The following is a 20,730-nucleotide window of genomic DNA, read 5'->3' on the forward strand; positions in this document are numbered from 1 at the left end:
AAACAAGAATGATTTATAACACCGACAGTTGGCAATGTTAAGCTAATAAAAGTGTGTGGTTGTGTGTGTGGTTGTGTGTGTGGTTGTGTGTGTGTGGTTGTGTGTGTGGTTGTGTGTGTGTGTGTGGTTGTGTGTGGTTGTGTGTGGGGTTGTGGTTGTGTGTGTGGTTGGGTGTGTGGCTGTGTGTTTGTGGTTGTGGTTGTGTGTTTGTGGTTGTGTGTGTGGTTGTAGTTGTGTGTGTGGTTGTGTGTGGGTGTGTGTGGTTGTGTGTGGCTGTGTGTGGTTGTGTGTGTGTGTGGTTGTGTGTGGCTGTTTGAGGTTGTGTGTGGCTGTGTGTGGCTGTGTGTGGTTGTGTGTATGGTTGTGTGTGGTTGTGTGTGGTTGTGTGTGTGTGGTTGTGTGTGTGGTTGTGTGTGGGGTTGTGGTTGTGTGTGGTTGTGTGTGTGGTTGGGTGTCGTTGTGTGTGTGGTTGTGTGTATGGTTGAGTGTGATTGTGTGTGTGTGTGTGGTTGTGTGTGTGGTTGTGTGAGAGATTGTGTGTGGTTGTGTGTGGTTGTATGTGTGTGTGTGCGTGGTTCTATGTATGTGTGTGCAGTTAGAGAACGCTGTATGTGGAAGAGAGCAGCAGATCAGCACAGCAGAAGAGAACAGGGAGTTAAAGAAGGAGGCGGATGGAAGAGAGCAGATCAGCACAGGAGAAGAGAACAGGGAGTTAGAGAAAGTAGTGGGTGCAAGAGAGCAGCAGATCAGCACGGGAGAAAAGAACAGGGAGTTAAAGAAGGAGGCGGGGTGGAAGTGAGCAGCAGATCAGCACGGGAGAAAAGAACAGGAAGTTAAAGAAGGATGCGGGGTAGAAGAGAGCAGCAGATCAGCACAGGAGAAGAGAACAGGGATTTAAAGAAGGAGGTGGGGTGGAAGAGAGCAGCAGATCAGCACAGGAGAAGAGAACAGGGAGTTAAAGAAGGAGGTGGGTGGAAGAAACCAGCAGATCGGCACAGGAGAAGAGAAGAGATATGGGCGAATTTTGCGAATTCACGAATCGCGAAATTGCGTATTTACGGATTCGCAATCCACAAAATTCGCAAACTCTCGCGAATTTTGCGGAATTTTTTTTGTGTTCGCAAGTGTTTCTGCCATTTCGCGAGGGTTTTTTACCAGTTCGCAAACGCGAACTTACTTGTCGGGTAGCATGTTGTTTCTACGTCTGGTTCATCACAGCACCCTCTGTTTCACCACTGCCACCCTCTGTTTCACCACTGCCACCCTCTGGCTCACCCATGCCACCCTCTGGTTCATCACTGTAGATTATGGGGGGAAAAGCACACCTGCCCTGCCTCAACTGACATGAATTAATTTGGGGCTGATGAATGTGTCACTGAATTTGAGCTGGCACCTGCTTCCTTAGCTGTAAGTGCTTCCTCATTAATGATGAGCTTGAACTTTTGCACCTGCTAAGTGCTTTCAGTTTTGTAAAATTCGTTAGCACACCTGCCCTGCCTCAACTGACATGAATAAATTAGGGGCTGATTAATGTGTCACTGAATTTGAACTTACAGGTCTGGCACCTGATTCCTTATCTGTAATTGCTTTCTGTTGCAGTGTAATTATTTTTAACAGGACCTTTGTGGCATACTTGTACCTATTCTCTGAGCCTGCTGTGAGGGTCAGAGCAGGGTCATAGAATAGTTTCAAGTAGGCAACTGAACTCTGGAGGGGCCCCTCAGGAAGCACTGAAGGGAATGGTTACTAATGATGTGCTTGAACTTTTGCACCTGCTGAGTGCTTTCAGTTCTTCAAAAATCGTTTTTCTGCAATTTTGCGTGATTCGCGGGGCGCAAATTCGCGCGAGATCGATTTCGGAAGCCGCGAATTCATGCGAATATACGATTTGTTCTTTTTGCGGCGTGTTAGTTCGTGTGATTTTTTGCGTTTTCGCAAGCCGCTTGTAGCGCAACGTTGCGAAGTTACCCTAGCGGTCGTACATGTGCGCGGCCATCTTGTTTGCGTGACGTATTTCCGTTTCCGGGCGCTATGTGTAATCTCACAAAGTGTGCGGCTCGCTAGTATAATTTCGCGTGAGATCGTGGGGGAAATCTCGCACAAACCTACCCACGTGGTCGTGAACGGGTGAGGCCATCTTGTTTTTCATTCATTGCTATGGTTCTGGGCATCCTTTCTGTATCCTCTATCTATGTTTTTTTTAATCTATTTTACTTATTATCTATCCCTCTATTTTTCTAGCTCTATATTTTTGTGTTTTCTGCTACTTTTGGTTAATTTTAAACTACTTTTTTAACTCTTTTCTTTTCTTCTTCCCTATTCTATTTCTTCTTTATTATTTACCTTCCTTTCTGCCCAGACCATGGTAAAGGGAGCCGGGAAGCAGCCCGAGAAGGGGAAGGGTCCCGTACCCCGTGCCTGGCTCCCGTGCGGGCGTTTGAGAGGGGAGCTAGTGATGCCACTGGAGATCTTTAGCGCGGAGGAGGTGGCCGCACTAGTGTTCTTTGTACAGCGCCGCCTCCCCAGGACCATCGCGGCAGGTGGCAAGATCGCAAGCGGCTCCGGGCTCCGGTAGCGCCGGAAGCGGTGGGAGAAGGTGTGCCGGGCCATGTTTGAACACTCTCGGGTCCGGCGCACCTACAACCAGGCCACCCACCGTTGGACGGATCTCTGGGACCGGGAACGCGACTTGCTCGACCTGCTCGGCGTCGAGATCCCCGGGCTTGGTGAGTAGTAGTAGCTATTTCATCACTACTCTGTTTTCTCCTGCTCTGTGTGTTATTATATTGCAAATTTTTGTTTTTTATCAAGAGCACTAATGCTGCCGATTACATTGTAGGTAAATTATATTTCAAAATCTTCTGTGCATTTCAGGTGCACTGCTCTCCTTCTCAGTAGCGTTGCTACTATGCATATTTGTTTTCGATTTTGTGTTAATTTCATTGGCCTGAGAAATTATGTATGAGTGTAGTTTACAGAACTGCGTAATGCTAGACACTAAGGGGCAGATTTGCAATTACCGGCGCATCCCTGCAAAGTAGCAGGGATGCGCCAGTAATTGTGCGCCACGCCACCACCACCCATGGTGCGCCGTATTTACAATGCGGCGCAACATGGGCCCAAAACGTCACCGAAGCGTTACGCATCTGTGCTGTAAAGGCGGCGCATTGCTGGAGTTGCGTCGCAACGATGGCGCAGCTCCAGCAATGCTCTGGGGTGCCCTATCTCCCCAATGCTGCGTCAAGCCATACGTCTGCTTCAAGGAGGCGCAGGGTTTGAGTGACGCATCATTGTCCTAAAAGTGACTGATTGAAATCTTGTAGATTTCCCTCAGCCACTCTTAGGATACGTTCCTGCGCAGGAACGCCCTCCCTTGCGCCGGAACGCCCCCTGATGGCGCAGGGCTTTACAACGTGATGCATCTCCCATATGCGTCACGTTGTTAATATACGCCGCACCATGGCGCCTCTTTTGTTCTGCCGCTGCGTCACAAAAGTCACGCAACAACGGAGCAAAAGAGCCGCAAGGGGCTTGTAAATCTGCCCCTACAGACTCAAGTCCAGTCCTTTCTTTGTACACCTGGCAATAAGAAGAAATAGTGGTGGTGGATTGATAGTTTGAGTATTTTTATGACTGTAATCTAGTAGGAAACTTTTTAGTGTTGTCACTGATCTGCAATCACGATGGAGTTTGTATGTCACTTCGCGTGCTGCGGACTTCTGCCTGCCAGTCCTAGGCGAACCTTTTTAGTACTTTGTTTAGTGAGTTACATAACTTTCCAAGTCGACGGTCCGCAAATCAAGCAATACTAATATCGTAGTAGACCACATGAGATAGGTCAATATATCCTGTGGAATAGTTGTCTATTTGCTATTTCGCCAAAATATTTTGTTATTGTTCTTTTGAAATGTTTGATTTGGTTGACAACAATTATCCATGTTTTCGGGTCTTTCTTTCGTTCATGTTGTACATCAGCTCCCCCCAGGGGCAAGAGGACAGAGGAGGAGGTGGTTGCTGATGCTGTTGTAGAAGGCCAGGATCGGTCTGGCGAGGGCTCCTGTGCTGGCCCAAGTAAGTTTTCATTTTAATATAGAGTACCTATTTTTTCCTAGCGTTCCTCATTCGATTTTTTCTAAATCGTCTTTGATCTTCTTGTAGACTGTATCTAAATTCTCATCCTGCCTCTACTATGACTCCCTGTGGTATTACTAGATTATTCTTATTAGTCTGTCTGTGTAGCTAACTAAGATTGCACAGTTGGCAAAAGGTGTCAAACGAAACTCCCATTCTAGTCATCAATAGCTCTATGAACTGAGTGCAGTCCTCTGGGATTGTCCATAATGTCTTTTCAAGTCTTCAAAATGTTTATGCTTTGAAAATTCCCAACAATAAAATGCAAATGACCACCAAGAAAGAATAAGATACTAATTTACTTTTGGTTTGGATAGGAGGACAATCCATACTACTACTGTTGCAGGGACAAATCTGCACAAACAGAACTATGGACACTAAATAGTGCATTGTTTATCAATTATAATAGGCGCAGGTAGACTTTCCACATACCTCAGTGATAACAGACTTTGAAGAACCCCCAATCTCCTTACTGACTAGATAGTGTGGCAGAGTCATTTAGCTCCCGAATTCATCGATGATTGATCCCCAATGATGATTATCCAACGCAAGACAAGAGTACGGAGTCAGAGTCCAGAAGTGTCAGAGGCACGGACTCATGCGTGCAAATTGCAAAACCTTTTGCTCAGTCACTCTTGACCAAAACCACAGAGTCTATTTAAGTTTTAAAGCTTTATTAAAAGTAAAAACATTTATTAAAAATCAAGTTTGTCATAAAACATAAACGGTTGATTAAAAATGGAAAAGTGCTTAGTGATTTATTTCACACATTTATTGTGGGCGAGCCGAGCCCTCACCTGGTTTGAACTTTAATTTTTCTTTTTGGTGCTGAATCGTTGGTCACTCCGTCCTAGTGATGATGATCTGATCTTCCTCTTGTTCTTAGAGGTGAAGCTTCTGTCTGTTATGAGAAAAATGGTGCGTATTAAAAAGCAAGCATTCATCAGTTGTGCCAAAAAGTGCAGCAAGACAACACCCTTCCCTGGAAAAAGGGACGTTTTTACTTTAGAGTAGACAGTCACAAATTATTAGATTGGTTTCTGTATTCACATTTCTTCATTCCTAGGCAAAATACTAGTGAGTGGTGTATGTCTATGACATCTAACATTCTTAAATGTACTTTGTAGGTGGAACATCTGGTGCCGGGGCCAGCGCGGAGGTGGAGAAGGACACTTCTGGGGAGGAGGCGGTGCAAGTGCCGGAGGAAACTGCTGTGATGGTTGCCACGGTAGTGGCGGGCAGTGGTAAGCTCTTATATTCCTTACTTATTGAGATTGCAGACTGCAGAGTGTGCTCGCTGCACGGGTGTAGTATATATGTTGTACAGTTAAGTTACTATACTGTTAAGAAGACTTTCAAATTTAGAACAAAGTTTTTATCAACCAGGTAGTAGCCTCCTCTAAATGTACTTCAACTCAGCGGTGAATTTTTTTTTGAGAATCCAAATCAGATCTGAGATGAACTTGATGGATGGGATGAACGAAAAGCGAAAGAAGGGTGTAAGTAAGTGTGGATGGACGAGCAAGTTAAAAGTAATGATGACTGACAAAGAAGAATGATACGTGTTTGATTGGTGCCCGAGGTGGCTGGGAAGGAATATGATGCATGGCTGGGTGAAGGATGAGGCAAGGATGGGTGGAAGGAGAACAGCCTTGGTGGGTGAAACAGAAACTGTATGTGTGCGCAATATATCCTTTGGTTGAAATTCAAATGCAAGTCAAGCACGGATGTATGGCTTGCGGTTTCCCAAATAAAATGAAAAGGTTGTTTTCCCGTGAGAAAAGGTAAGGTTTGTCCAGATGAGAGACATGAAGAAGAATGATTGACATATAGTTTGAATGGATGGATGCCTGGATCATGGTACTATCTGACTCTTAGATAGCATATGTGTATCTAGAGAGAGTAGGCGGTCACTGGATGAAGTAAGTGTTACCTTGAAGAGCATGTAACACCGCACCCGCACGTCCGTTCCAGTGTAGGAAAGGCAAGGAAAAGAAGTTTTAATTTTGTCCGAATACTACCATGAATAGTAGCAGTAGTTTGTATTACAAGCACAGCATATATCCAGCTATTATGATGGCCACTCACTACCTCTGTTAATAAGTTTAGTAGTACTCGGTCATTCATGTGTGGATGTATCACTGTTCACTCAATAAAAAGCAAAGCACCTAAAGTCATCCCATATGTAAGCAAATACATACCATGTGCAGTGATAGATAATCAGATTATTTATCTTCTTCATTTTCCTTTTCTAGTATTCATTGGCACTGTAGGGTGAAAGTTAAATTAATTAAGCAGTAGCCCTTGTAACAGAGTATTCTCAGTGCCACCCGTAATAGAAAAGTAAGAGCATCACCACCTGCATGTACTGGACCGGTACAGTAACGCAAGTCTGTCTCACTCATCATGGCGGGCGTCTGTTTTTCTCGGGTGCAAGTTGACTGCGCTGGCATTATGCCGGCTTGCAGAAATTAACGTACCAATTTTGCTAAACAAGAGAGAAGAAGAAGAAGAATAAGACTGGTGTACTGTCATAGTCGACTCTAATGGAGTGAGTCCATAGTGCTCGTAGAATTGATTCCTTAAACTCCCACTAATGTTAGAGCAAGGATGAAGAAGTGGGAGGTTAGATAGATACTGGCCACAATAGTTATGTACTGCGCTTGCAAGTTGCTAGTTCTACTGTGACAACTTTTTGCTGAATCATTTTGTGTTAATCTTAAAGAGCATTGGTTACAGACTATGTCTTTCTTTCTTCATATAGATGCTCCTTCCAAACCAACACGGAAGGAGCTGGCTAAAAGGGCCCGGCAACGGAGACTGGAGGCGACTGTCGCCGAATATCGGCGGCTGGTGGCCCAGGAGGAGGGGGACACGCAGTCGACCACAACATCGACCGGTACAGCTGCATCCTCCTCCGCACTCCCTGGGTCAGCCAGTCAGTGCAGGTCTCCAGCGGTACGGAGCCGGGGTATCACAGCCACCCGCCACCGCCGAGCTGCAAAAAAATCAGCTGCCCCCCACAGCAGTACCAAAAAAAGGTTGCACCGCCTTTCACTGAGGGTGTCCTACCTCGAGCAGGAGCTGCTTAACACCAAAACCCTGCTCGAGACCCTCCGCAAGGAGCATGCCGACCTGGCCCGAAAAGTCAACAGCAGCCAGCAGTAGGAGGAGACTGTCCCTTGCCCCTTTTTTAAAGACTTCTGGGGGTGGGAATTGGGTGTTGGGTTTTCTACTTTTTTGGACTTAGTTTTCACGGACATTTGTTGGGGTTCGGGAGGGGGGTGGGTTGGGTCTTGCGGGAGATTATTTATGTTAGGGATATAAATATACTTTAAACTTTATCTTAGCATACGTGTTTTTACTTTTTTACTGCTTTTGACTGGCTGGTGGGTGGGGGTTTAACAGTAAGTTTGTTTTCCTGAAACTTAAGTGGCATCTTGATTCAAGTTGTGTAAGTAATTGCCCAAATGTTTTCAAAACTAAGTGCCTCTCACAGAGTATGTGAATTCAATAGTCCTAGGACCGTCAGTCTCTCGTCTCTCCTAATACTCCATTATACTACCTCCCCCCAAACGCTTATCTTACCTGTAATTTGTGTTTGGAAATAGGGCTAGGCACAAGGCTGGCTGCACGGGAAATGGCGATTAAGGTTGGCAATCCTGGGCGGATGAAATGTCATCATTGCGGTGGTACTAGTGGTGTTACACAGTGGCAGTTGCAGCATCTGAAAAAAAAGAAAATGAAACCTTGTTTGTCCTTACCGTAGCATTAGAACGGTACGATAGAGAATATAGCAGGTGACAGTACACTAGAACAGTGCCACAATGTAGCCTAACAAATGGTAAAGTATTGAAAGTATAACTACAACTTACGTTGAATTTCTTTGACATTGGCTACTACTACAAGAAATAGTACTGAAGGTGAAGGACACAGCAGCGTAATCATTTGCCACGCCTAGGAGGAGGATGTTCTTGATGAGCAATCAAGTTGATGGCGCACATGAAAATCTGCTTTCATTTGCCAATAGTCATGGGTCTGTGTCAAGCTGAGTAAGATATATCCTCGGATTCCTTCACCAGCCTGTTGCTATGACCTTATCCTCCCCAGCAAGTGTGTGGAATTATTGCTGTCATTTAGTCACACATCAGTCAAAACCACACAGCCCGGGGGAAGAGGGTTAGGGTTTGGAAAATGGATGGGAAAGGGTTTTTTGGGGAAAGTTTTGTTGAGAGAAGAAAAAAAACACCGCATGGACAAACAATAATTGAAGATAAACAAATCTTTGGGTACAAAGCTATCCATAAATCTTTTAAGTGACATAAAGGAAGTGCATGCACTACTGCCTGCATGGTTACTGAAAAGTAAGTAGTACTTTAGACAACCGTGAATGAAAGAATGCGACAGTACAGGGCTGCAGTAATTATGCGTTTTCACTTGCCTATCTCTGCACTCAGAGTAACACTTCGTACATTAAATTAGGTTTGAAAAATAGCAGAAGTAAAACCTATACAATGGCTGTAGGGATGAATTTAGAAGTAGAGATCAAAGAAATGCAGAGTCACACTCATAGAAGTTCACAGCAATAACATTACTTAAAAGATAATTAGAAAAGAACGGATACTGTATCTGTATGTTGTTGTAGCTGTCCTGTTGAATTTGGGAAGTTGCATGCATCCAACCATTCCTCTTATTAGCGGGACTCCTCCATTCCATCTGACGCTCCGTCCATCAATGTTGGTGACCAGAAGACACCCTGTCCACTGCCTGCCTGGCGGATGCTGAATTGCGGCTCGCTAATGTGAAGCCTGACTTCATCCTTTTTTTCCCATTGCACAGGCTGAAACCCAGCCTGTAATTATTGATGGAAAAACAGGAAGTTATATTAGAACACTACTGACAAATAAATATAAGGTATGTACGCTGTGTAGTGCAAAAAGTCACACTTTGAGTTTCCTAATAGACAGTACAATATTTTTCAAAGTGCGTACTCTCTCTGAGTTTCCTTTTGAAGGATAAATAAGTATGGGCGAATTAATTTAGCGGATCTTTCCCCTCAAGCTAGGTGTACTGTAAACTGTGTTTTAGAACAAAATTAGACCTTCCCAGCAGTGCTCCCAGACCCTTACTAAACCCAGTCGCAAAAATGTAGAAGACCCCCAATCAGATCTCAAAAACGTGCGATACTGCTACCTGTCAGAGGCCTAGTAGAAAATGGTGACCAAACGTACTTTGAAAGTAAAGTAGGCCCAAATCCCCCCTTACCCACCATGGATTGTATTCAAACCACTTGCAAGCAAGCAAAATTATCCATACCCAGCATTGCTCCAAGACTCGCAAACCCCCCACAAACACCAGGTACCCCCATAAACAGCCCCCCGAAAACGGTAGAGACAGCGAAATCTCAGAGAATGCAAAAACTTTTTCCCCAGGGATTGTCTCCAAAACACTTTCTTTCGGGTATTAGACTTTCCCAGCAATGGCCCCCAGACCCGTGAACCCGGGCAAAAACAAGTTTCACCCCCCCCCAAAAAGCCGAAAAGCAAAACCGGGAAAAGCCACACTTAGGAAACTGTGGGCCTACCTGGAATGCAGTCCAAATGAGCTCTGCAGCTAGGCCCTAACTCCCCTTTTCCACCATGGATTTCCTGTAAAACAAATGCAATCAACATTAGAATGTGCCAGCAGTGCTCACAGACCCCAAAACCCACCCCCAACAACCTAAAAGCCCCCCAAACAGCACCCCAGAGACAGTCAAGTGATCAAAAGCGCAAAAACTTTTTCTCCAAAACATTTTTAGCCGGTATTAGACCTTCACAGCAATGCCCCAGACCCGTCAACTCACCCGCAAAGAAGTAGAACACCCCCACAAGTGCAGAGTCTTTCTTCATTGGGCGTAATCCAGCCATCTGCTTTGAGGGAAATAGGAGTCTGGAGGAGGAGGATAGAGGAGCATGTTCTTGTGAACTTGTGAACCTGAGGAATGCAGACTGCGGCACCTTCAAATCAATAAGCAAATAAGTGAAGACAGTTCTGCTGATGGGCTTGTTTTTGTGATTAGGTGATTAAAGTTTTTTTTATATAGATTTTGCAAAACAAAGAAAGACAGACACACAGGAATAAAAGTGAATAAGGACGAAAAAGAAAGTTAGTGATTCATTGACTCATTTTCAGGGCTCGGTGTCAGGGAAGAAGAGCTCGTCCTCAAACTCTGCTAATTCAGACGGGAGTAGGACAGTTAACAGGGAAGAACTTCCCTCATCTAAGTTGGTGTCCTCCTCGTCTTCTTCCTGCGTGCATTCTCGTATTTTGTAATCTGGTGGTATGAAGTGCTGATTCATCTTGATCATTGTTAACCTCTCCACATTTTTGGGTGAGAGGCGGGTCCTTTTGGAAGTTACAATGCCACCAGCAGCACTGAAAACACGTTCAGAAGACCCGCTTGCGAGTGGGCAAGACAAGTAATTTATAGCCAGGTTGGTGATCTTTGGCCACACATCTGTTTTCCCATGCCAATACGCCAATGGGTCATGAGAAAGATGGACCTCTGTTGAGTAATTCAGATAGGCCTGCACCATCGACTCAAGGTTCTCCAGGGTTCCTCCACTTTGCTTACTTTTTTCTGGGACCATTTGAGAAGCAAACCCAAGCTCAGTTAGCAAATCCTCTTCTTCACACAATATTACTGTTGTGTCTGGTGCAGATGATACGGTTGCTGGTGTCGTTAACGGCTGAGAGGGAAAATCACTCACTTCTGCCACAGCCACATATGCAGAAGTGGATTTTTTTGACTGCGGATGGCCTGCTGATGTACTGCCTTTTCCTTCAATTTCCTGCCGTTCTCTTTCAAACCGAGTGGCTGACACAGCTAGACAATGTTTGTACTTTGTAACATCTGCGTCATCAAAAGGAAAGAATACGCTGCCTGCCACTGCCTTTTTGTACCGTGGATCCAGAATAGTAGCAGAAATGTAATGCTGTTCTGTCTGGATCTTTTCAAGACGTTCATCGCGAAGTAGGCGCTGTAATAACTTCTCCGCCAACTCAAATGCTTCTTCCTTTCCATCTTTTTCAAACCTAGAAGACACTGCCTTCAGTTGGTGCTCTAGCATGCGCAACAATGGTATAGCTTTTCCCAAATTACAGTCCTCCCTGCTGACTGCACGCGTGAAGACCTCAAAAGGACGAAGCATGTCTGGCAGGCTTTTAACTAGCTCCCATTGCTCCACCTGTATCTTCATGTCTATCATAGGTGTACCCAGTTTAAAGAAATACTGATCGACTACCGCATACTGCTCATACAGACGCTCAAGCATGTAGAAGGTTGAGTTCCAACGTGTTGCCACCTCCTGGATGAGTGCTTTCACTGGCACTTTACGTTCATGTTGCAGGCACCTCAGCTGCTTCCGGGCCGTAAAAGAATGGTTGAAATGTGTGCACATTCTTCGGCAGGTGGTCAGTAACTCGGAAATTGGACTTTTTTCACTCAAGAATTTTTTAACAACCAGGTTTATACAGTGCGCCAAACACGGCACTCTGAAATAGTTACCCTTATCCATGGCCTTAACGACATTGGCGCCATTATCCGTGGAAACATAACCAATCATGCGTTTTCTTGGGGACAGCATTAAAAGACCTCTGTGTTAAACTTATGCAAAATGTTTTCTCCTGTATGAGTTTTCTCCATGGCAAACATGGCTATTGTTGCATGTTTCCGAGCAGCTTTATAAACTTTGTCTGTGTCAACACCTGCGTTTAGCTTTGCTTTAACCCCTGAAAAAGAGACCCAGTGTGCAGTGATGCACATGTAATCAGTGGCTGCGCAACTGGTCCACATGTCTGTTGTCAGATGTATGGTGTGAGCAGCACTCTTCTGCAAAGCTGCCCCAATCACCTCCAGCACATCTTCATGTAGTGCTGGAACCGCAACTCTGGCAAAATAGAACCGGCTAGGAACCTTCCATTTAGGGCAGAGCGTTGCCACCATTTCAAGAAAACCCACCCCTTCCACAAAAGAAAAAGGGAGAAGGTCCAGCGCTAGCATTTTAGCCAGCTTAGTGTTATACAGACGCGCCGTTGGGTGGTTACGTTCAAATGGCGCATCTGAAAACAACATGCTTCTAATGGTGGGCTGGACCATTTTACGGGATGATGATGACTTCTTCGACCCAGTTACGCTCAGTGATGATGAACTTTTTCGCATTGGTGTCTCACTCTCTCCCACACTCTTAGTTTGGCTCATATATCATCCAGGGGGTGTGCTGCTGACAGGGGTACTGGGTGTAACTGAAGAAATGTTTGACGCTTCTTCCTCCTCGTCATCAGCAGATGAAACATCAACGGATACAATTTGTTGACTTGCAATTCGGGCTGCCTTGATCTCCCTTAGGTGCGCATGTCATTTGACAGTGTGCTGTCTCTCAAGATGACCTCTCTGGCCTCCGGTACCATAGTTGGTACCAAGCTTACCACGACTAACTCGAACCTTACAAATGGTACAAATGGCTATGTTTTCCCTTGTTGGGCTAACACTAAAGAAGTCCCAAACTGCAGACTTCAAATGTCTGTGGGGGGTGGAGGAGGCAATACTGGGAATGCTGCTAATGCCAGATGAAGTGGAGGATGTGTGTTGCCAAAATTTAGTACGTTGTGCACTTACAGCACCACTAATTGAGGAAATTGAGGTCGAGGTGGATGGAGGTCCCTTCTGGCGAGAAAATATGGAAGCTGTAGGTGGTGGTGAACTAGTTAACTGCATTGGTGGTGGTCCCATTGACACGTCACCAGCATCACGCTCAGCAGCATTTTGGGATAGGGTAAAAATGTCTGTTTGCTGCATGCCCGCTGAGGCTGGAGTGACATCTATGATGACTGCGTCGTCGTCGTGAGAGTCTTCATCAGCACATTCAGCAGGAGTATACGCCACTTCTTGTTCAGCGTCATCATCACACTCCATAACTCTGAGACTTTCGGGGACCTTCCTTTTACGCTTAGCTACCTTTGTCAGATCATGGTGTGCCTCACTCTCAGACAGCACTGGTGGTTCCCAATTTTCATCCATATCATCAGAAAGAAGGGGGCTTGAAGAAGATGTAGACACCATCCTTGATCTTTTCCTTGCTGGGGATCTGGAAGACAATGAATCATCAGGAGGAGTGGCTTCCTCATATGATACCTCGGCTTGAATGTCGATTTCCTGATGTGCCCCTACTTCGGGTGGAACAACTATTGTGGGCACTTGTGCCGCTCCATGCACCTCTGCTTGCGCCTCTCCTTGCGCCGCCTCTCCTTCCACATGTACTTGGGCTTGTACTTTCACATGTGGTTGTTGTTGCGGCTGTGGTTGTTGAACACTCGTCAGATGAGTTACAAAAACCTGTGTTGATTGAGGGATGCTGCTACTTTCCTGCGATGAGCCAACATCACTGCTCGATGGTGATTGAACAACTATACTGGCTGCCTCTGCAGCACTCAAGGGCTTGGACCTAAGTTGGCGTGGTGGTGGTGGTGGCGGCACTGAGCCCAATGGAGTGGAGGTGCTGCTCCCAGCTTGGTCCCCAGCAGACCCCGCTGCTCCGGCAGGCGTACTTTTTTTTTCCAAAAAATGCGGCGGTCGGCACGCCAGTCTCCTTGGTAAGTGGCGCCACTTGCTTCTTTTGCTCCTTACTGGCAACTTTCTTGCTAGAGGAGCTATGGGCAACTTTTTTTGGGGCCATCTTCTTCAGATGACAGAACAGCAGGCCGCAGTTGCACAAGTTGCAGAGTTGTCTGTAGCCACACCTGACGTTGTGCTGCACACACCACAGCAGGACTTCTTCCTGGCACTGATGAGGAACGATGAGGCTGATGATTCGTCTTTCTGCACCTAAAAGCAAACGAAGCCAGAGGAACATCAGTTAAATAAATGTTGCATATGTAGTGCTTCAATTAATAGTTTGCAAGTAAGCATTTTTATTATACCCATCCCCCAAAATGGAAAGACCAATAAAATGCACCACTGGCAGAGTACCCCTGGGCATAATGGATGAAAGCATGGCAGACTGGGTGCAGGCCTATGGCACAACAAAGCATACTGCCTGGCTTCAAAATGGCCCCTAGACCCCCACCCACATGACCAGGCCCTGCCTGTACCAGTCCTCAAAATGGCCCCCACCCACATGGCCATGCCCCATCAACACCCCAAAAAATCAAAAAACACACCGAAATCACCACAATCCAATGCCATCCATGCCCTCCATGATGTTTACATTAAAGAGACCCCACAGAAAGACTAGGCCCATGCACCACTGGGTACCCCTGGGCATAATGGATGAAAGCAAGGCACATTGGATGCAGGCCTATGGCACAAATCACACTGCCTGGATTCAAAATGCCCCCTTGACCCCTACCCCATGGCCAGGCCCTGCCTGTACCAGTCCTCAAAATGGCCCCCACCCACATGGCTATGCCCCATCAACACCACAAAAAAATCGGAAAAACACACAAAAATCATCACAATCCAATGCCATCCATGCCCTCCATGATGTTTACATTAAAGAGACCCCACAGAAAGACTCAGTCCATGCACCACTGAGTACCCCTGGGCAAAAGGCCCAACAACAGCCAAAAAATCGAAAAACACACAAAAATCACCACAATTCAATGCCATCCATGCCCTCAATGGTGTATACATTCAAGACACCCCACAGAAAGACTAGGCCCATGCACCACTGAGTACCCCTGGGCAAAAGGCCCCAACAACAGCCCAAAAATCGAAAAACACATCAAAATCACCACAATCCAATGCCATCCATGCCCTCCATGATGTTTACATTAAAGAGACCCCACAGAAAGACTCAGTCCATGCCCTAAATAATGTTGAAATTCAACAAAACTGTTGCATCATGCACCCATAACTAACCCTGGTCCCACTGGATACTGTGGCTACCCACAATATATTTTATTTAATGTTTTGAAAAAGTTCCAAAATTGTAGTTGCAGCAACTGTAATGCCCCAAACAAACAACATCAACTTACTTGTGAAATTTCTAATCCAAAAGTGATCCAAAGAAAGTCAAAAAGGCCTCAAATCCAAATATCCAGCAGCATCCACAAAAAGTAATCCTTCCAGGTCAAGATCCAAATCAAAGTGACCAGGACATGAACAAAGCACTGGGAGGAGCCTGCTGGACAAGAACAGGAAGTTGGAGACTGTGGGGCACTTCCTTCCTCCCACCCCCCCCCCCCAAATATACTCCTTGCAAAAAAAAGTGCAGGCAAATGTCAACCTGAGGAGTTATTCTGATAAAAATCATCATTTTCAAGGTTTATGCTGCCTGCTGGTGGATTTCTTGTGCGAAATTGCAAATTTTGCAATCTCGCAATTGCGAGATTGTCGCTGCCCTCCGCATCTACGTGTTCGCAAGTGTTTACTCCCGCGATGCGTGATCACGGGCCTTTATGACGTACTCGCGTTGACAAAATCTCGCTGTGCAAGGTGGCAAGCCGCGATCACGTAATTGCGGTCGACAAACTCCCGCAGGAAGAGAACAGCCGATCGGCACAGGAGAAGAGAACAGGGAGTTAGAGAAAGAGGCGGGTGGAAGAGAACTGCAGATTAGCACAGGAGAAGAGAACAGGGAGTTAAAGAAGGAGGCAGGTGGAAGAGAGCAGCAGCTCAGCACAGCAAAAGAGAACGGGGAGTTAAAGAAGGAGGTGGGGTGGAAGAGAGCAGCAGATCAGCACGGGAGAAAAGAACAGGGAGTTAAAGAAGGAGGCGGGTAGAAGAGAGCAGCAGCTCAGCACAGCAAAAGAGAACGGGGAGTTAAAGAAGGAGGTGGGGTGGAAGAGAGCAGCAAATCAGCACGGGAGAAAAGAACAGGGAGTTAAAGAAGGAGGCGGGTAGAAGAGAGCAGCAGATCAGCACAGTAGAAGAGAACAGGGAGTTAAAGAAGAAAGCGGGTGGAAGAGAACAGCAGATCAGCACGGGAGAAAAGAACAGGGAGTTAACGAAGGAGGCGGGTGGAAGAGAGCAGCAGATCAGCACAGGAGAAAAGAACAGGGAGTTAAAGAAGGAGGCGGGGTGGAATAGAGCAGCAGATCAGCACGGGAGAAAAGAACAGGGAGTTAAAGAAGGAGGCGGTGGAAGAAAGCAGCAGACCAGCACAAGAGAAGAGAACAGGGAGTTAAAGAAGGAAGCAAGTGGAAGAGAACAGCAGATCAGCACGGTAGAAAAGAACAGGAAGTTAAAGAAGGATGCGGGGTGGAAGAGAGCATCAGATCAGCACGGGAGAAAAGAAGAGGGAGTTAAAGAAGGAGGCGGGGTGGAATAGAGCAGCAGATCAGCACGGGAGAAAAGAAGAGGGAGTTAAAGAAGGAGGCGGGGTGGAAGAGAGCAGCAGATCAGCACAGGAAAAGAGAACAGGGAGTTAAAGAAGGAGGTGGGTGGAAGAGAGCAGCAGATCAGCACAGGAGAAGAGAACAGGGAGTTAAAGAAGGAAGCGGGTGGAAGAGAACAGCAGATCAGCACGGGAGAAAAGAACAGGGAGTTAAAGAAGGAGGCGGGGTGGAAGAGAGCAGCAGATCAGCACGGGAGAAAAGAAAAGGGAGTTAAAGAAGGAGGCGGGTGGAAGAGAGCAGCAGATCAGCACAGAAGAGAACAGGGAGTTAAAGAAGGAAGCGGGTGGAAGAGAACAGCAGATCAGCACAGGAGAAAAGAACAGGGAGTTAAAGAAGGAGGCGGGTGGAAGAGAGCAGCAGATCAACACGGGAGAAAAGAACAGGGAGTTAAAAAAGGATGCGGGTGGAAGAGTGCAGCAGATCAGCAAGGGAGAAAAGAACAGGGAGTTAAAGAAGGAGGCGGGTGGAATAGAGCAGCAGATCAGCACGGGAGAAAAGAACAGGGAGTTAACGAAGGTGGTGGGTGGAAGAGAGCAGCAGATCAGCACAGGAGAAGAGAACAGGGAGTTAAAGAAGCAGGTGGGGTGGAAGAGATCGACAGATCAGCACAGGAGAAGAGAACAGGGAGTTAAAGAAGGATGCGGGGTGGAAGAGAGCAGCAGATCAGCACGGGAGAAAAGAACAGGGAGTTAAAGAAGGAGGCAGGTGGAATAGAACAGCAGATCAGCATGAAAGAAAAGAACAGGGAGCTAAAGAAGGATGCGGGGTGGAAGAGAGCAGCAGATCAGCACGGGAGAAAAGAACAGGGAGTTAAAGAAGGAGGCGGGTGGAAGAGAACAGCAGATCGGCACAGGAGAAGAGAAGAGAACAGGGAGCTAGAGAAGGAGGCGGTGGAAGAGAGCAGCAGATCAGTATGGGAGAAGAGAAGAGAACAGGGAATTAGAGAAGGAGGTGGGTGGAAGAGAGCAGCAGATCAGCACAGCAAAAGAGAACAGGGAGTTAAAGAAGGAGGCGGGTGGAAGAGAGCAGCAGATCAGCACAGGAGAAGAGAACAGGGAGTTAAAGGAGGCGGGTGGAAGAGAGCAGCAGATCGGCACAGGAGAAGAGAAAGGGGAGTTAAAGAAGGAGGCGGGTGGAAGAGAACAGCCGATCGGCACAGGAGAAGAGAACAGGGAGTTAGAGAAAGAGGCGGGTGGAAGAGAACTGCAGATTAGCACAGGAGAAGAGAACAGGGAGTTAAAGAAGGAGGCAGGTGGAAGAGAGCAGCAGCTCAGCACAGCAAAAGAGAACAGGGAGTTAAAGAAGGAGGTGGGTGGAAGAGAAGAGCAGATCAGCACAGGAGAAGAGAACAGGGAGTTAAAGAAGGAGGCGGTGGAAGATAACAGCAGATCAGCATAGGAGAAGAGAACAGGGAGTTAGAGAAGGAGGCGGATGGAAGATAGCAGAAAGATCATCATAGGAGAAGAGAACAGAGAGTTAGAGAATGAGGGGGGAGGAAGAGAACAGCAGATCAGCATGGGAGAAGAGAACAGGGAGTTAGAGAAAGAGGTGGTGGAAGGGAAAAGCATATCAGCACAGGAGAAAAAAACAGAGTAAAAGAGGGAGGAGTGGTGGAAGAGAGCAGCAGATCAGCAAAGGTGAAGAGAACATGGAGTTAAAGAAGGAGGTGGGGTGGAAGAGAGCAGCAGATCAGCACAGGAGAAGAGAACAGAGAGTTAAGGAATGAAGTGGTGGAAGAGAACAACATATTAGCACAGGAGAAGAGAACAGGGAGTTTGAGTAGGAGGCGTGGTGAAAGAGAACAACAGATCAGCACAGGAGAAGAGAAGCGAACAGGGAGTTAAAGAAGAAGTTGGGGTGGACGAGAGCAGCAGATCAGCACAGGAGAAGATAACAGGGAGTTAAAGAAGGAGGCAGGTGGAAGAGAACAGCAGTTTAGCACAGGAGAAGAGAGGAGACCAGGGAGTAAAGAAGGAGGTGGGGTGGATGAGAGCAGCAGATCAGCACAGGAGAAGAGGCCAGGTAGTTAAAGAAGGAGGCGGTGGAAGAGAGCAGTAGCTCAGCACAGCAAAAGAGAACAGGGAGTTAAAGAAGGAGGTGGGGTGGAAGAGAGCAGCAGATCAGCACAGGAGAAGAGAAGAGAACAGGGAGTTAGAGAAGGAGGTGGTGTGGAAGAGAGCAGAAGAACAGCATGAGAGAAGAGAACAGGGAGGTAGAGAAGGAGGTGGGTTGAAGAGAGCAGCAGATCAGCTCTGGAGAAGAGAAATGAACAGGGAGTTAGAGAAGGAGGTGGGTGGAAGAGAGCAGCAAATCAGCACAGGAGAAGAGAACAGGGAGTTAGAGAAAGAGGGTGGAAGAGAACAGCAGATTAGCACAGGAGAAGGAAACAGGGAGTTAGAGAAGCAGGCAGGGTGGAAGAGAGCAGCAGATCACCACGGGAGAAGAGAAGATAACAGGGAGTTAGAGAAGGAGGTGGGTGGAAGAGAGGGAGGGTGATAGAGGGAGGGAGGGTGATAGATAGTTAGAGGGAGGGAGATAGATAGAGTGAGGGTGGGCGATAGAGTGAGTGAGTGAGTGAAGGCGATAGAGTGAGTGAGGGCGATAGAGTGAGTGTGATAGAGTGAGTGAGGGCGGTAGAGTGAGTGAGGGCGGTAGAGTGGTAAAGTGAGGGCCGTAGAGTGAGGGCGTGAGGGCGGTAGAGTGGTAGAATGAGGGCGTTAGAGTGAGGGTGGTAGAGTGAGGGCATGAGGGCGGTAGAGTGAGGGCAGTAGAGTGGTAGAGGGAGGGCGGTAGAGTGGTAGAGTGAGGGCAGTAGAGGGAGGGTGTTAGAGTGGTAGAGTGAGTGCAGTAGAGTGAGGGCGGTAGAGTGGTAGAGTGAGGGCGTTAGAGTGAGGGCGGTAGAGTGGTAGAGTGAGGGCGTGAGGGTGGTAGAGTGGTTGAGTGAGGGCGGTAGATTGGTTGAGTGAGGGTGGTAGAGTGAGGGCGGTAGAGTAAGGGCGGTAGAGTGGTAGAGTGAGGGCAGTAGAGTGAGGGCGGTAGAGTGAGGGCGGTAGAGTGAGGGTGGTAGAGTGAGGGCAGTAGAGTGCAGGCGGTAGAGTGAGGGTGGTAGAGTGAGGGCAGTAGAGTGAGGGCGGTAGAGTGGTAGAGTGAGGGCAGTAGAGTGAGTGCGGTATAGTGGTAGAGTGAGGGCGGCAGAGTGAGGGCGGTAGAGTGGTAGAGAGAGGGCGGTAGAGTGAGGGTGTGAGAGCGGAAGAGTAAGGGCTGTAGAGTAGTAGAGCGAGGGCGGTAGAGTGGTAGAGTGAGGGTGGTAGAGTGAGGGTGTGAGGGCGGTAGAGTGGTAGAGTGAGGGTGGTAGAGTGAGGGCGGTAGAGTGAGGGTGTGAGGTCGGTAGAGTGGTAGAGTGAGGGTGGTAGAGTGGTAGAGTGAGGGCAATAGAGTGAGGGTGGTAGAGTGGTAGAGTGAGGGTGGTAGAGTGAGGCTGTGAGGGCTGTAGAGTGGTAGAGTGAGGGTGTGGGGGCGGTAGAGTGGTAGAGTGAGGGTGTGAGGGCGGTAGAGTGGTAGAGTGAGGGAGGTAGAGTGGTAGAGTGAGGGCGGTAGAGTGAGGGCGTGAGGGCGGTAGAGTGAGTGCAGTAGAGTGAGGGCGGTAGAGTGAGGGTGGTAAAGTGGTAGAGTGAGGGCAATAGAGTGAGGGCGGTAGAGTGGTAGAGTGAGGGCGGTAGAGTGAGGCTGTGAGGGCGGTAGAGTGGTAGAGTGAGGGTGTGAGGGCGGTGGAGTGGTAGAGTGAGGGAGGTAGAGTGGTAGAGTGAGGGCGGTAGAGTGAGGGCATGAGGGAGGTAGAGTGAGTGCGGTAGAGTGAGGGCGGTAGAGTGAGGGTGGTAGAGGGAGGGTGGTAGAGTGGTAGAGTGAGGGCGGTAGAGTGAGGGCGTGAGGGCGGTAGAGTGGTAGAGTGAGTGCGGTAGAGTGAGGGCGGTAGAGTGGTAGAGTGAGGGCGGTAGAGTGGTAGAGTGAGGGCGGTAGAGTGAGAGAAGGAGGCAGAATGGAAGAGAGTAGCAGATCACCACGGGAGAAGAGAATAGAACAGTGAGTTAGAGAAGGAGGTGGGTGGAAGAGACGGAGGGCGATAGAGGAAGGGAGGGCAATAGAGTGAGGGCAATAGATAGATAGAGGGAGGGCGATAGATAGAGGGGGGATAGATAGATAGAGGGAGGGCACTGCATGTCG

Source organism: Lissotriton helveticus, chromosome 12, assembly GCF_964261635.1.
Source record: "Lissotriton helveticus chromosome 12, aLisHel1.1, whole genome shotgun sequence".
Classification (NCBI taxonomy): Eukaryota; Metazoa; Chordata; class Amphibia; order Caudata; family Salamandridae; genus Lissotriton; species Lissotriton helveticus.